At 38.6% G+C, this 14,347-nt stretch overlaps 1 protein-coding gene across 1 annotated transcript in view; it reads right to left on the reverse strand.

Annotated features, from left to right (window-relative positions):
- Positions 1-14,347, reverse strand: part of LOC141331501 (macrophage mannose receptor 1-like) — a 57,103-nt gene that overhangs the window by 42,124 nt on the left and 632 nt on the right. The gene's annotated exons all lie outside the window — the stretch shown is intronic.

Consider the following 14,347-nt stretch of genomic DNA (forward strand, 5'->3'; position numbering starts at 1 on the left):
CAGTGGCTTTAGGAAAACAGCAAACGGTGGGCAGTATGCTTTTAATACAGTAAATATAGGAGAAATGTCATAAGTCACTTAAATGTGCCAAATTTCCAGCTGCCAGCTGGTGGCGCTATGCCTATCACTGATTATTGGCATGTAGATGTGTTCAGGCCAGCACTATTATCAAACATATGAAGTTTGGTGCAGATTGATTTTGGTATGTTTGAGTTAGTGAAAGATATGATATATATTGCTGCCAACAGGTGGCGCTATGATAATATCTGAATATTGGCCTTTAGGGGTCTTCAGGCCAGGACTCTTACCAAACCTGTGAAGTTTGAGGCAGATCGGACATTTTATGGCTGAGTTATGACAACTTCTATATCCATGGCGAAACATCAAAATTTGTCAGGCCGCCACAGACACGCCCTTTAACCGAAACTCAAGATCTTCACAATTTAACATCTCTAAGACCTCTAGATCAGACTGACCAAATTTACTGTTGATATCATTTAATCTGTAGGAGGAGTTTGCTACAAGTCATTTCCTGTTACCAACAGGTGGCGCTGTGATTATAACAGAATATTGGCTTTCAGATGTTTTCAGGCCAGGACTTTAATCGAACATGTGAAGTTTGAGGCTAATCGGACATTTTATGGCTGAGTTATAACAAGTTTTATATCCATGGCGAGACCTCAAAATTTGTCAAGCCGCCACGGACACGCCCTTCAACGAAAACTCAAGATCTTCACAATTTAACATCACTAATGCCTTTATATTAGACTGATCAATTTTGGTGTTGATGTGTATAAATCTCTAGGAGGAGTTGGTTGTAGAGTACAGCATGTCACTTCCTGTTACCTGCAGGTGGCGCTATGACTATAACTGAATATGGGCATGTAGATGTCATCAGGTCAGGAGTGTTATCACACATGTGAAGTTTGGGGCAGATCGGACATTTTATGCCTGAGTTATAGCAACATCCTTTTTCATGGCGAAACATCGAAATTTGCCAGGCCGCCACGGACACGCCCTCCGATGAAAACTCTAGATCTTCGCAATTTAACGTCACAAAGGGCTTTAGATTAGATTCACCAAATTTGGCGTTGATCCGTATAAATCTCTAGGAGGAGTTCGTTCAAGTATGACGCCTGAAAATGGCAAAAATGACACAAATTTTGCTGAGAAAATTAATAATAACCGACTTCCTGTTGGGTTTCGGATTTTATCCCAAGAGGCTTTTTTGTAGGTATTGGTAAGTTACATGAGTGTACCGATTTTCGTGCATGTATGTGAATCACAGCTGAAAGCGCACACCGCGGAACGTGTAAAGGTGGCGCTATCGAGCCATTTTGCCACACCCATCTCTGAAACCCATATCAGACGTACATTTTCGCCAGGTTTGATGTGTGTGCAAAGTTTCATGAGTTTTCGGGTATGTTTAGGGCCTCAAAAATGCGATTCATTCCGGAGAAGAAGAATAATTAAAGCTGCGAGCAGCGATGAACGGGCCCTCGCACCCGGGCTCACCGTCGACCGGTGGCTTTAGGAAAACAGCAAACGGTGGGCAGTATGCTTTTAATACAGTAAATATATGAGAAATATGTCATAAGTCATTTAAATGTGCCAAACTTCCCATTGGCAGCTGGTGGCGCTATGCCTATAAATGGCATGTAGATGTGTTCAGGCCAGCACTATTATCAAACATATGAAGTTTGGTGCAGAATGACCTTGGTATGTTTGAGTTAGTGAAAGATATGATATATCCTGGTGTCAACAGGTGGCGCTATGATAATATCTGAATATTGGCCTTTAGGTGTCTTCAGGCCAGGACTCTTACCAAACCTCTGAAGTTTGAGGCAGATCAGACATTTTATGGCTGAGTTATTACACCTATGTCCATGGCGAAACATCAAACTTTGTCAGGCCGCCACTGAAACTCAAGATCTTCACAATTTAACATCTCTAAGGCCTCTAGATCAGACTGACCAAATATAATGTTGATTTCATTAAATGTCTAGGAGGAGTTTGCTATAAACCTAATCCCCTGCAAGGACTTCAGATAATGCCAACTGTGAACCAAATGTGAACATTTTCCCTATATTCTGATGATGATGATAAGAACATGTAATTCATGATGATAACAAAATGTTATTATTGCTTGCATTACATTCACCACTTCTGCTTAAATCGTTACCTATCTGTACAATTTGTATGTGGATATTGCTTTGCTGGTGACTCCTGTTATAAGACATCACTCTTAAGCGCTACATAACTAAGAATCAATTAGGAAAACGGTGCACAGTTGGCAAATGCATTCACAGTAACCCTCTGCTTGTTTGGATTTTAAGTTTACTGAATTGAAAGGGTTACACTTGAAAATCAACACAGAGACACATACACACAATATATAAAATGTTGCCATCCAGTTTCATTTGTTAACATTAACTATATTAGTTAACATGAACAATAATTAAATAGCATTTATTAATGTTAATTAATATTAAGCTAAAAAAAAGTATTCATATATTGTTTAAAGGTAAATTAGTATCTTTTAGTTTATGTACTATGAATTAACATAAACATGAACACAGTTCATGTGGGTGTACAGCAATACACAATAAAGTGCTCTATAAACGCTTAATTCTTTCAAAATATCTTTAAAAATCAAGTTGAGTGTTTTAATGGGGCGATATATATATAACTGATCTTCAAATGATGGTTTTCGGATGTTTTGAACAGATAACAGCAAAGTTTGTTTTGTTGTCAAAGTTTGTCTTGAAATTTTTAATTATTATAATTTTATATTCAATAAATAACACTATGAAAATATTGTCTACAATGAAGATAAATCACTCATGCTTAAAAGTTGTATTTTTCTTAATCTTTTGCTATGTGACTGAATAGGACAAGTTCATGGTACAGTTCAGTAAAAATAAATAAAAAACAACAACTGCAAAATACAAACAATGAAAGATTTAATGACCCTTTATATTTTCTCAAAATATCAGACATATTTATGTCGATTACGCTACAGCAATGTGCATCTTCCTCAAAGATGGTCTTAAGCAAAACAGCATGTTCCATGGTCTCTCTCCCTTACACCCCTCCCCCCTTCAGTCACTCTTCAGTGACTCAATGGTGACTGAACACAGACAGGCACAGGCAGAGTGACAGCAGGTTTCTAATTTCTTTTTTTAATTTTCTTTAATTCATAGAAGCTTGTATAAAATTGATATTTACACCACTTGCTCAGAATGATAAGATCTCTGTGTGAAAAAAGTTTTAAAGAGTTTGGATGCTGCACTTTAAAGATATAAAAAAAATGACGGTTATGTTTTTTACTACATCTTTAAAAAATCACCACGTCAACACCGTTCAAGATATCCAATATCCGCTCGCAATTTAACATCTTCAGAATCTTCTCTTCATGTTAAAAAAGTTTGGTGTGAATAGCTGGTTGTTCTTAGAAGAAGTGTGAATTTGTTTACAGCCTGATTTTTCCAAAAAAACACATTCAAATGGAAATATCCGGCTTCCTGTTGGTCTTAGCTAATGAGTTTAATTTAGAAAGTTGTCCAGATTGATGAGAACAATATATGTACAGAGTTTGGTGACTGTAGGAAAAACTAACCCCCCAACTTTTGTCAAAAGATGGCGCTATAGAGTGCCTGCTCCACGCCCATTTATGACCTTTTGCCAGTGTCAAACTATCATTAATATTGATGTGTGTGTTGAGTTTCATGAAATTCTTAGCATGTTATCTGCCTCGAAAAGACAGGAATCTAATTTTAAAGTTTGACACGTTGCCATGGCAACAGCATTTGATTTATCATCGACCCCTTTACATATTCTTATCGGCCGTGTTTTGACATGATTTTGATGAAGTTTAAAGAAAATCAGGTAAAATTAAGAGGCTGATTTCAAAGCATTTTGAAAATGACACGCTTACTGCTGCCAGTTGGTGGCGCTATAACTTTGACTTATAATAGTCACATTTATGGAATCGGCATCATACAACGAACAATCTGGTGAAGTTTCATCAGAATCCGGCAATGTGTGCAACAGTTATGAGACACTTCCTGTTTCTCATTTCTCGCCATAACTTTGTCGCCTTGCCACGGCCAAACCGTTCGAGATATCAAAAATCCCCTCGCAATTTAGCGTCCCCAATGTCTTGAGATCATGCTGACCGAGTTTGGTGACAATCGTATGGAAATCCTGGGAGGAGTACGTTAAATTCCAGAGCATGCACTTTTTACACAGCCCTAAATATCTCACTTCCTGTTGCGTTGAGAAAATGACATAGAGTACAAAAGTTGTTCAGCTCAATGAGTTCTATATGTGTACCGAGTTTCATATGTGTACGTTCAAGTATGTGTGCTATATGGCCCTCAAAATTCCAGGGGGCGCTGTAGAGTCCCCTTGCCACGCCCCGGTACCAGCCTCTTTGACGTCCTGATGGCCGCAGATTCCGACGTGTGTGCAAATTTTCAAGAGTTTTTGAGTATGTTAAGACCCCCTTAAGTGCCCGGAAGGTTAACAAAAAAAAAAAAAAAAAAAAAAATAAGAATCCTTAGAAGAACAATAGGGCCTTCGCCCTTTTGGGCTCGGGCCCTAATTAAAGCTGCAAGCAGCGATGGTAGGGCCCTCGCACTCGGGCTCACCGCCGATCGGTGGCGAATGGTGGGCACTATGCTATTAACACAGAAAATGTAGGAGGAATGTGTCAAAGTCATTGATATGTGCCAATCTTCCTTCTGCCAGCTGGTGGCGCTATGCCTATAACTGAATATTGGCATGCAGATGTGTTCAGGCCAGTGCTTTTATCAAACATATGAAGTTTGGTGAAGCTTGAACATGGCATGCTTGAGTGTAAGTCATGACATATCCTGCTGCCAACAGGTGGCGCTATTACAAAATATTGGCTTTTAGATGTCTTCAGGCCAGGACTATTGGCAAACATGTCAAGTTTGGTGCAAATTGTACATTGCATGCTTAAGTTAGTGTAAAACAAGTAATTTGCTGTTGCCAGCTGGTGGCGCTATGACTATAACTAAATATTGGCATGTAAATGTATTCAGGCCAAGACTCTTATCAAACATATTAAGTTTGGGGCTGATTGGACATTGCATGCCTGAGTTACAGTAACTTCCTGTTTCATTGCATTAAGAGTATGCTTTAGCACTTAGCTAAATGTTGCTAACATGTTTCTAGCATGTTGCTACCCTATTTAACACTTGTTGATATTTTTAAAATGTTGCTGGGCATCCACAACAGTATTAAACATGTGATTTCCTGTTGCCAGCAGGTGGCACTATGACTATAACTGAATATGGGCATGGGCTTGTGTTCAGACCAGGACTCTTATCAAACATATTAAGCTTGGGTCAGATTGGACATTGTATGCATGAGTTACACTTATTTTTCTTTGTATTAATATCATGCTTTAGCTCTCAGCTAAGTGTTGCTAGCATGTTTTAACATGATTCTAGCATGATGCTAGCCTATTTAAAACTTGCTGACACTTTTTATTATCTTGCTAGGAGTCCGTAACACCATTAAACGTCACTTCCTGTTGTCAGCAGGTGGCGCTGTGACTATAACTGAATATGGGCATGTATATATCTTCAGGCCAGGACTCTTATCAAACGTGAAGTTTGGGGCTGATTGGACATTGCATGTCTGAGTTACAGTAACTTCCTATTTTATGTCTTTAACAACATGCTTTAGCACTAAGTAAGTGTTGCTAGCATGTTTGAGTACATTTTAAACTAGTTTAGCACTCAATGGCTTTTTTAGTGTGTTGCTAATAGTGTGTCACAGTGTTAAACATGTCACTTCCTGTTGACAGTTGGTGGTGCTATAACTATAACTGAATATTGGCATGTAGATATCTTCAGGCCAGGACTGTTATCAAACATGTGAAGTTTGGGGCTGATTGGACATTGCATGCCTGAGTTACAGTAACTTCCTGTTTCATTGCATTAAGAGTATGCTTTAGCACTTAGCTAAATGTTGCTAACATGTTATAGCATGTTTCTAGCATGTTGCTACCCTGTTTAACAGTTGTTGAATTTTTTAAAAATGTTGCTAGGCATCCACAACAGTATTAAACATGTGGCTTCCTGTTACCAGCTGGTGGCGCTATGACTATAACTGAATACGGGCATGGGCGTGTGTTTAGGCCAGGATTCTTATCAAACATGTTAAGTTTGGGGCTGATTGGACATTGTATGCCTGAGTTAGAGTAACTTCCTGTTTCATTGTATTATTAGCATGCTTTAGCAAATTAGCTAAGTGTTGCTAGCATGCTTTATTATTTTTGTAGCATGTTGAATATTAAGTTTGGGTCAGATTCAACATTATATACATGAGTTACAGCAATTTCCTTTTGTATTTGTATTAACCCTTAAAGACCTAGAACATTTTTGGGGCACCTGAGGCACCTGTATATTTTTTTGTTTTTTCAGACCTATTCTAGCAGTCAGCATCAATTGTCATATATCATTATAAACATAAGAACTTGAACTTTATGTCTAGCTAATTTAAAATGACAAATTTCCTTTTGTTTTCTCTAAAAATTAGTGAATTTCCAGAATTTTAGGAAAAAACGCTACCAACAATTGGGTGTTTTTTACTGTGTACTCAAACAAAAACTCCTGAAGTTTAGATTTTTTTCTTTAAAAATTTGTATTTAGGTGTTTTACACTTCCAAATAAAATTTTGTCTATATATAACATTCCCCAAGCAAGTTATAGCCAATTATTACAATATTATTTAGGTGCTTTTCAGTGAAAAACAGGCCCATTTCGTTTATTGACAATATAGATCTGTCCAAAAACGTTTCAGGAGTAAAGTCATTGCAGAAACAGTGTTAAATAATAGCAAAACACAGTAAAAAATAATTTACTATTTCATAAATATATTCTTAATCCAAAAGATGAACAATAAACACAAATAGTGTAGAAAGTAGCACAAGAAAAAATGCACAAACTGTCTTGTGCAACAAAAAAATAAATAAACAATCCAAATTATTCACAAACTACACACAAAATGAGAGAGAAATATACAGAGTGCAACCGAAAAAATAGTACAAATAATCTTTAAAAACTATATAATAATTAGTTACATAATATAACAACCAATTAGATGGATCTGCTGGCTGTAGTCTGCGTCGGAATCTATTTTACCGGGACATCGCCTAGTGACCGAAAACCCACATTCCAGTGCTTTATCCGATATCTACTGTTGTTTCATCCTTGTTTTTGGTTTGTTTTATGTCAAAGGGCTCTGTCGTGAGTATTTCTGTACATTTTCAAAGAATGCTGTCATGCAAATGTGTTATTTTGCGTTTGTTTTCATGCACGCAAGACACACTTTGCTTTCACTTTGCGTCTGTTCAGATCTGCAAAGAAACATACTAATCGGTGGTTCAAAAGACCAAAACCTATGTTTATTGGTTGAATAGATGACAGTTTGAACCAATCGGGGCACAGGGGTGGGACTAAGCATCAACAATCGTTCCTGTTTGGCTCAGAGGACCAAAACGTGTTGATTTCATCTGACGAATCAGTGCTGAGGAAATGTGATGACGTAATCACGCTTACTACGGAGCCTCTGAATATCCAAATGAGACAAATGTGATATCACTGAAAAGAGCAGACTCTGTACTTTACGAGACTTTTTAAAGCATTCAAATTGGATTAGCGGTTCAAAAGTTATTAAACATTTAAGACCAATAGTTATTTTTAGCCGCCGGCGGCTGTCTCGGTCTTTGAGGGTTAATAGCATGCTTTAGCTCTTAGCTAAGTGTTGCTAGCATATTTTAGCATGTTTGTAGCATGTTGCTAGCCTATTTAAGACTTGTTAACGCTTTTCAATATGTTTCTAGGAGTCCGTAACAGTGTTAAACATGTCATTTCCTGTTGTCAGCAGGTGGCGCTATGACTATAACTGAATATGGGCACTGACGTGTGTTCAGGACCGGACTGTCATCAAACATGTGAAGTTTGAGGCAGATCGGACATCGTATGCCTGAGTTATAGCAACTTCCTTTTTCATGGCGAAACATCAAAGTTTGTCCGACCGCCACGGACACGCCCTTCGACGAAAACTCTAAAGCTTCGCAATTTAACATCGCAAAGGCCTTATGATGACACTCAGCAAATTTGAAGATGATCGGATAAAAACTGTAGGAGGAGTTCGTTAAAGTATGAGGCCTGAAAATGGCAAAAACTGCACAAAAATCGTACAGGAAATTCAATATAACGGACTTCCTGTTGGGTTTCGGATGTTGCACCAGGAGACTTTTTTGTAGGTATTGGTGTGTTACATATGTGTACCGAGTTTCGTACATGTACGTGAAACGTAGCTCGAGGGGCACTCCGTTGAAATTTTATAGGTGGCGCTATCGAGCCATTTTGCCACACCCACTTTTGAAAACCATATCAGATGTAAATTTTCGCCAGGTCTGATGCGTGTGCAAAGTTTCGTGAGTTTTCGGGCATGTTTAGGCCCTCAAAAAGACTTTTCATTTTGGAGAAGAAGAAGAAGAAGAAGAATAATAATAAACGGAGCAATTCCAATAGGGTCCTCGCACTGTAGTGCTCGGGCCCTAATTAAAGCTGCAAGCAGCGATGGTAGGGCCCTCGCACTCGGGCTCACTGCCGATCGGTGGCGAATGGTGGGCACTATGCTATTAACACAGAAAATGTAGGAGGAATATGTCAAAGTCATTGATATGTGCCAATCTTCCTTCTGCCAGCTGGTGGCGCTATGCCTATAACTGAATATTGGCATGCAGATGTGTTCAGGCCAGTGCTTTTATCAAACATATGAAGTTTGGTGAAACTTGAACATGGCATGCTTGAGAGTAAGTCATGACATATCCTGCTGCCAACAGGTGGCACTATTACAAAATATTGGCTTTTAGATGTCTTCAGGCCAGGACTATTGGCAAACATGTCAAGTTTGATGCAAATTGTACATTGCATGCTTAAGTTAGTGTAAAACAAGTAATTTGCTGTTGCCAGCTGGTGGCGCTGTGACTATAACTGAATATGGGCATGTATATATCTTCAGGCCAGGACTCTTATCAAACGTGAAGTTTGGGGCTGATTGGACATTGCATGTCTGAGTTACAGTAACTTCCTGTTTTATGTCTTTAACAACATGCTTTAGCACTAAGTGTTGCTAGCATGTTTGAGTACGTTTTAAACTAGTTTAGCACTCAATGGCTTTTTTAGTGTGTTGCTAATAGTGTGTCACAGTGTTAAACATGTCACTTCCTGTTGACAGTAGGTGGCGCTATAACTATAACTGAATATTGGCATGTAGATATCTTCAGGCCAGGACTGTTATCAAACATGTGAAGTTTGGGGCTGATTGGACATTGCATGCCTGAGTTACAGTAACTTCCTGTTTCATTGCATTAAGAGCATTCTTTAGCACTTAGCTAAATGTTGCTAACATGTTATAGCATGTTTCTAGCATGTTTCTACCCTTTTTAACAGTTGTTGAATTTTTTTTTAAATGTTGCTAGTCATCCAAAACAGCATTAAACATATGGCTTCCTGTTACCAGCTGGTGGCGCTATGACTATAACTGAATACAGGCATGGGCGTGTGTTTAGGCCAGGATTCTTATCAAACATGTTAAGTTTGGGGCTGATTGGACATGGTATGCCTGAGTTAGAGTAACTTCCTGTTTTATTGTATTATTAGCATGCTTTAGCATATTAGCTAAGTGTTGCTAGCATGCTTTATTATTTTTGTAGCATGTTGAATATTAAGTTTGGGTCAGATTCAACAGTATATACATGAGTTACAGCAATTTCCTTTTGTATTTGTATTAATAGCATGCTTTAGCTCTTAGCTAAGTGTTGCTAGCATGTTTTAGCATGTTTGTAGCATGTTGCTAGCCTATTTACGACTTGTTAACGCTTTTCAATATGTTGCTAAGAGTCCGTAACAGTGTTAAACATGTCATTTCCTGTTGTCAGCAGGTGGCGCTATGACTATAACTGAATTTGGGCACTGACATGTGTTCAGGACCGGACTGTCATCAAACATGTGAAGTTTGAGGCAGATTGGACATCGTATGCCTGAGTTATAGCAACTTCCTTTTTCATGGCGAAACATCAAAGTTTGTCAGGTCGCCACGGACACGCCCATCGACGAAAACTCTAAAGCTTCGCAATTTAACATCGCAAAGGCCTTATGATGACACTCAGCAAATTTGAAGATGATCGGATAAAAACTGTAGGAGGAGTTCGTTAAAGTACGAGGCCTGAAAATGGCAAAAACTGCACAAAAATCGTACAGGAAATTCAATATAACGGACTTCCTGTTGGGTTTCGGATGTTGCACCAGGAGACTTTTTTGTAGGTATTGGTGTGTTACATATTTGTACCGAGTTTCGTACATGTACGTGAAACGTAGCTCGAGGCGCACTCCGTTGAAATTTTATAGGTGGCGCTATCGAGCCATTTTGCCACACCCACTTTTGAAAACCATATCAGATGTAAATTTTCGCCAGGTCTGATGCATGTGCAAAGTTTCGTGAGTTTTCGGGCATGTTTAGGCCCTCAAAAAGACTTTTCATTTTGGAGAAGAAGAAGAAGAATAATAATTAAAGCTGCAAGCAGCGATGGTAGGGCCCTCGCACTCGGGCTCACCGCCGATCGGTGGCGAATGGTGGGCCCTATGCTATTAACACAGAAAATGTAGGAGGAATATGTCAAAGTCATTGATATGTGCCAATCTTCCTTCTGCCAGCTGGTGGCGCTATGCCTATAACTGAATATTGGCATGCAGATGTGTTCAGGCCAGCGCTTTTATCAAACATATGAAGTTTGGTGAAGCTTGAACATGGCATGCTTGAGTATAAGTCATGACATATCCTGCTGCCAACAGGTGGCGCTATTACAAAATATTGGCTTTTAGATGTCTTCAGGCCAGGACTATTGGCAAACATGTCAAGTTTGGTGCAAATTGTACATTGCATGCTTAAGTTAGTGTAAAACAAGTAATTTGCTGTTGCCAGCTGGTGGCGCTATGACTATAACTGAATATTGGCATGTAAATGTATTCAGTCCAAGACTCTTATCAAACATATTAAGTTTGGGGCTGATTGGACATTGCATGCCTGAGTTACAGTAACTTCCTGTTTCATTGCATTAAGAGTATGCTTTAGCACTTAGCTAAATGTTGCTAACATGTTTCTAGCATGTTGCTACCCTATTTAACACTTGTTGATATTTTTAAAATGTTGCTTGGCATCCACAACAGTATTAAACATGTGACTTCCTGTTGCCAGCAGGTGGCACTATCACTATAACTGAATATGGGCATGGGCTTGTGTTCAGACCAGGACTCTTATCAAACATATTAAGCTTGGGTCAGATTGGACATTGTATGCATGAGTTACACTGATTTTTCTTTGTATTAATATCATGCTTTAGCTCTCAGCTAAGTGTTGCTAGCATGTTTTAACATGATTCTAGCATGATGCTAGCCTATTTAAAACTTGCTGACGCTTTTTAATATGTTGCTAGGAGTCCGTAACACCATTAAACGTCACTTCCTGTTGTCAGCAGGTGGCGCTGTGACTATAACTTAATATGGGCATGTATATATCTTCAGGCCAGGAGTCTTATCAAACGTGAAGTTTGGGGCTGATTGGACATTGCATGTCTGAGTTACAGTAACTTCCTGTTTTATGTCTTTAACAACATGCTTTAGCACTAAGTAAGTGTTGCTAGCATGTTTGAGTACGTTTTAAACTAGTTTAGCACTCAATGGCTTTTTTAGTGTGTTGCTAATAGTGTGTCACAGTGTTAAACATGTCACTTCCTGTTGACAGTAGGTGGCGCTATAACTATAACTGAATATTGGCATGTAGATATCTTCAGGCCAGGACTGTTATCAAACATGTGAAGTTTGGGGCTGATTGGACATTGCATGCCTGAGTTACAGTAACTTCCTGTTTCATTGCATTAAGAGTATGCTTTAGCACTTAGCTAAATGTTGCTAACATGTTATAGCATGTTTCTAGCATGTTGCTACCCTGTTTAACAGTTGTTGAATTTTTTTTAAATGTTGCTAGGCATCCACAACAGTATTAAACATGTGGCTTCCTGTTACCAGCTGGTGGCGCTATGACTATAACTGAATACGGGCATGGGCGTATGTTTAGGCCAGGATTCTTATCAAACATGTTAAGTTTGGGGCTGATTAGACATTGTATGCCTGAGTTAGAGTAACTTCCTGTTTCATTGTATTATTAGCATGCTTTAGCATATTAGCTAAGTGTTGCTAGCATGCTTTATTATTTTTGTAGCATGTTGAATATTAAGTTTGGGTCAGATTCAACATTATATACATGAGTTACAGCAATTTCCTTTTGTATTTGTATTAATAGCATGCTTTAGCTCTTAGCTAAGTGTTGCTAGCATGTTTTAGCATGTTTGTAGCATGTTGCTAGCCTATTTAAGACTAGTTAACGCTTTTCAATATGTTTCTAGGATTCCGTAACAGTGTTAAACATGTCATTTCCTGTTGTCAGCAGGTGGCGCTATGACTATAACTAAATATGGGCACTAACGTGTGTTCAGGACCGGACTGTCATCAAACATTTGAAGTTTGAGGCAGATCGGACATCGTATGCCTGAGTTATAGCAACTTCCTTTTTCATGGCGAAACATCAAAGTTTGTCAGGCCGCCACGGACACGCCCTTCGACGAAAACTCTAAAGCTTCGCAATTTAACATCGCAAAGGCCTTATGATGACACTCAGCAAATTTGAAGATGATCGTATAAAAACTGTAGGAGGAGTTAGTTAAAGTACGAGGCCTGAAAATGGCAAAAACTGCACAAAAATCGTACAGGAAATTAAATATAACGGACTTCCTGTTGGGTTTCGGATGTTGCACCAGGAGACTTTTTTGTAGGTATTGGTGTGTTACATGTGTGTACCGAGTTTCGTACATGTACGTGAAACGCAGCTCGAGGCGCACTCCGTTGAAATTTTATAGGTGGCGCTATCGAGCCATTTTGCCACACCCACTTTTGAAAACCATATCAGATGTAAATTTTCGCCAGGTCTGATGCGTGTGCAAAGTTTCGTGAGTTTTCGGGCATGTTTAGGCCCTCAAAAAGACTTTTCATTTTGGAGAAGAAGAAGAATAATAATAAACGGAGCAATTCCAATAGGGTCCTCGCACTGTAGTGCTCGGGCCCTAATTAAAGCTGCGAGCAGCGATGAACGGGCCCTCGCACCCGGGCTCACCGCCGACCGGTGGCTTCAGGAAATCAGCAAACGGTGGGCAGTATGCTTTTAATACAGTAAATATAGAAAAAATCTGTCATAAGTCATTTAAATGTGCCAAACTTGCTGCTGAAAGATGGTGGCGCTATGCCTGTAACTAATTATTGGCATGTAGATGTGTTCAGGCCATCACTATTATCAAACATATGAAGTTTGGTGCAGATTGACCTTGGTATGTTTGAGTTAGTGAAAGATATGATATATCCTGCTGCCAACAAGTGGCGCTATGATAATATCTGAATATTGGTCTTTAGGTGTCTTCAGGCCAGGACTCTTACCAAACCTGTGAATTGTGTGGCAGATCAGACATTTTATGGCTAAGTTATAACAACTCAATGAAAACTCAAGATCTTCACAATTTAACATCTCTAAGGCCTCAAGATCAGACTGACCAAATATAATGTTGATTTAATTAAATGCAATCAATGCAAGGACTTCAGATAATGCCAACTGTGAACCAATATGCAAAATTTTCCCTATACTCTGATGATGATGATAAGAACATGATTCATGATGATAACAAAATGTTATTATTGCTTGCTTTACGTCCACCACTTCTGCTTAAATGTCATCGTTACCTATCTGTACAATTTTTGTGTGGATATTGCTTTGCTGGTGACTCCTCCTGTTATAAGACATCACTCTTAAGCGCTACATAACTAAGAATCAATAAGGAAGACGGTGCCCAGTTGGCACATGCATTCACAGTAACCCTCTGCTAGTTTGGATTTAAAGTTTACAGAATTGAAAGGGTTAGACTTTAAAATCAACACACAGACACATACACACAAAATATAAAATGTTGCCATTCAGTTTTATTTGTTAGCATTAACTATATTAGTTAACATGACCAATAAATAAATAGCATTTATTAATGTTAATTAATATTAAGCGAAAAAAGTAATCATATATAATTAATGTACTGTGAATTAACATGAACATGAACACAGTCCATGTGGGTGTACAGCAATACACAATAAAGTGCTCTATAAACGCTTCATTCTTTCAAAATATCTTTAAAAACAAGTTGAGT

This window comes from Garra rufa, chromosome 3 (assembly GCF_049309525.1).
Source record: "Garra rufa chromosome 3, GarRuf1.0, whole genome shotgun sequence".
Lineage (NCBI taxonomy): Eukaryota > Metazoa > Chordata > Actinopteri > Cypriniformes > Cyprinidae > Garra > Garra rufa.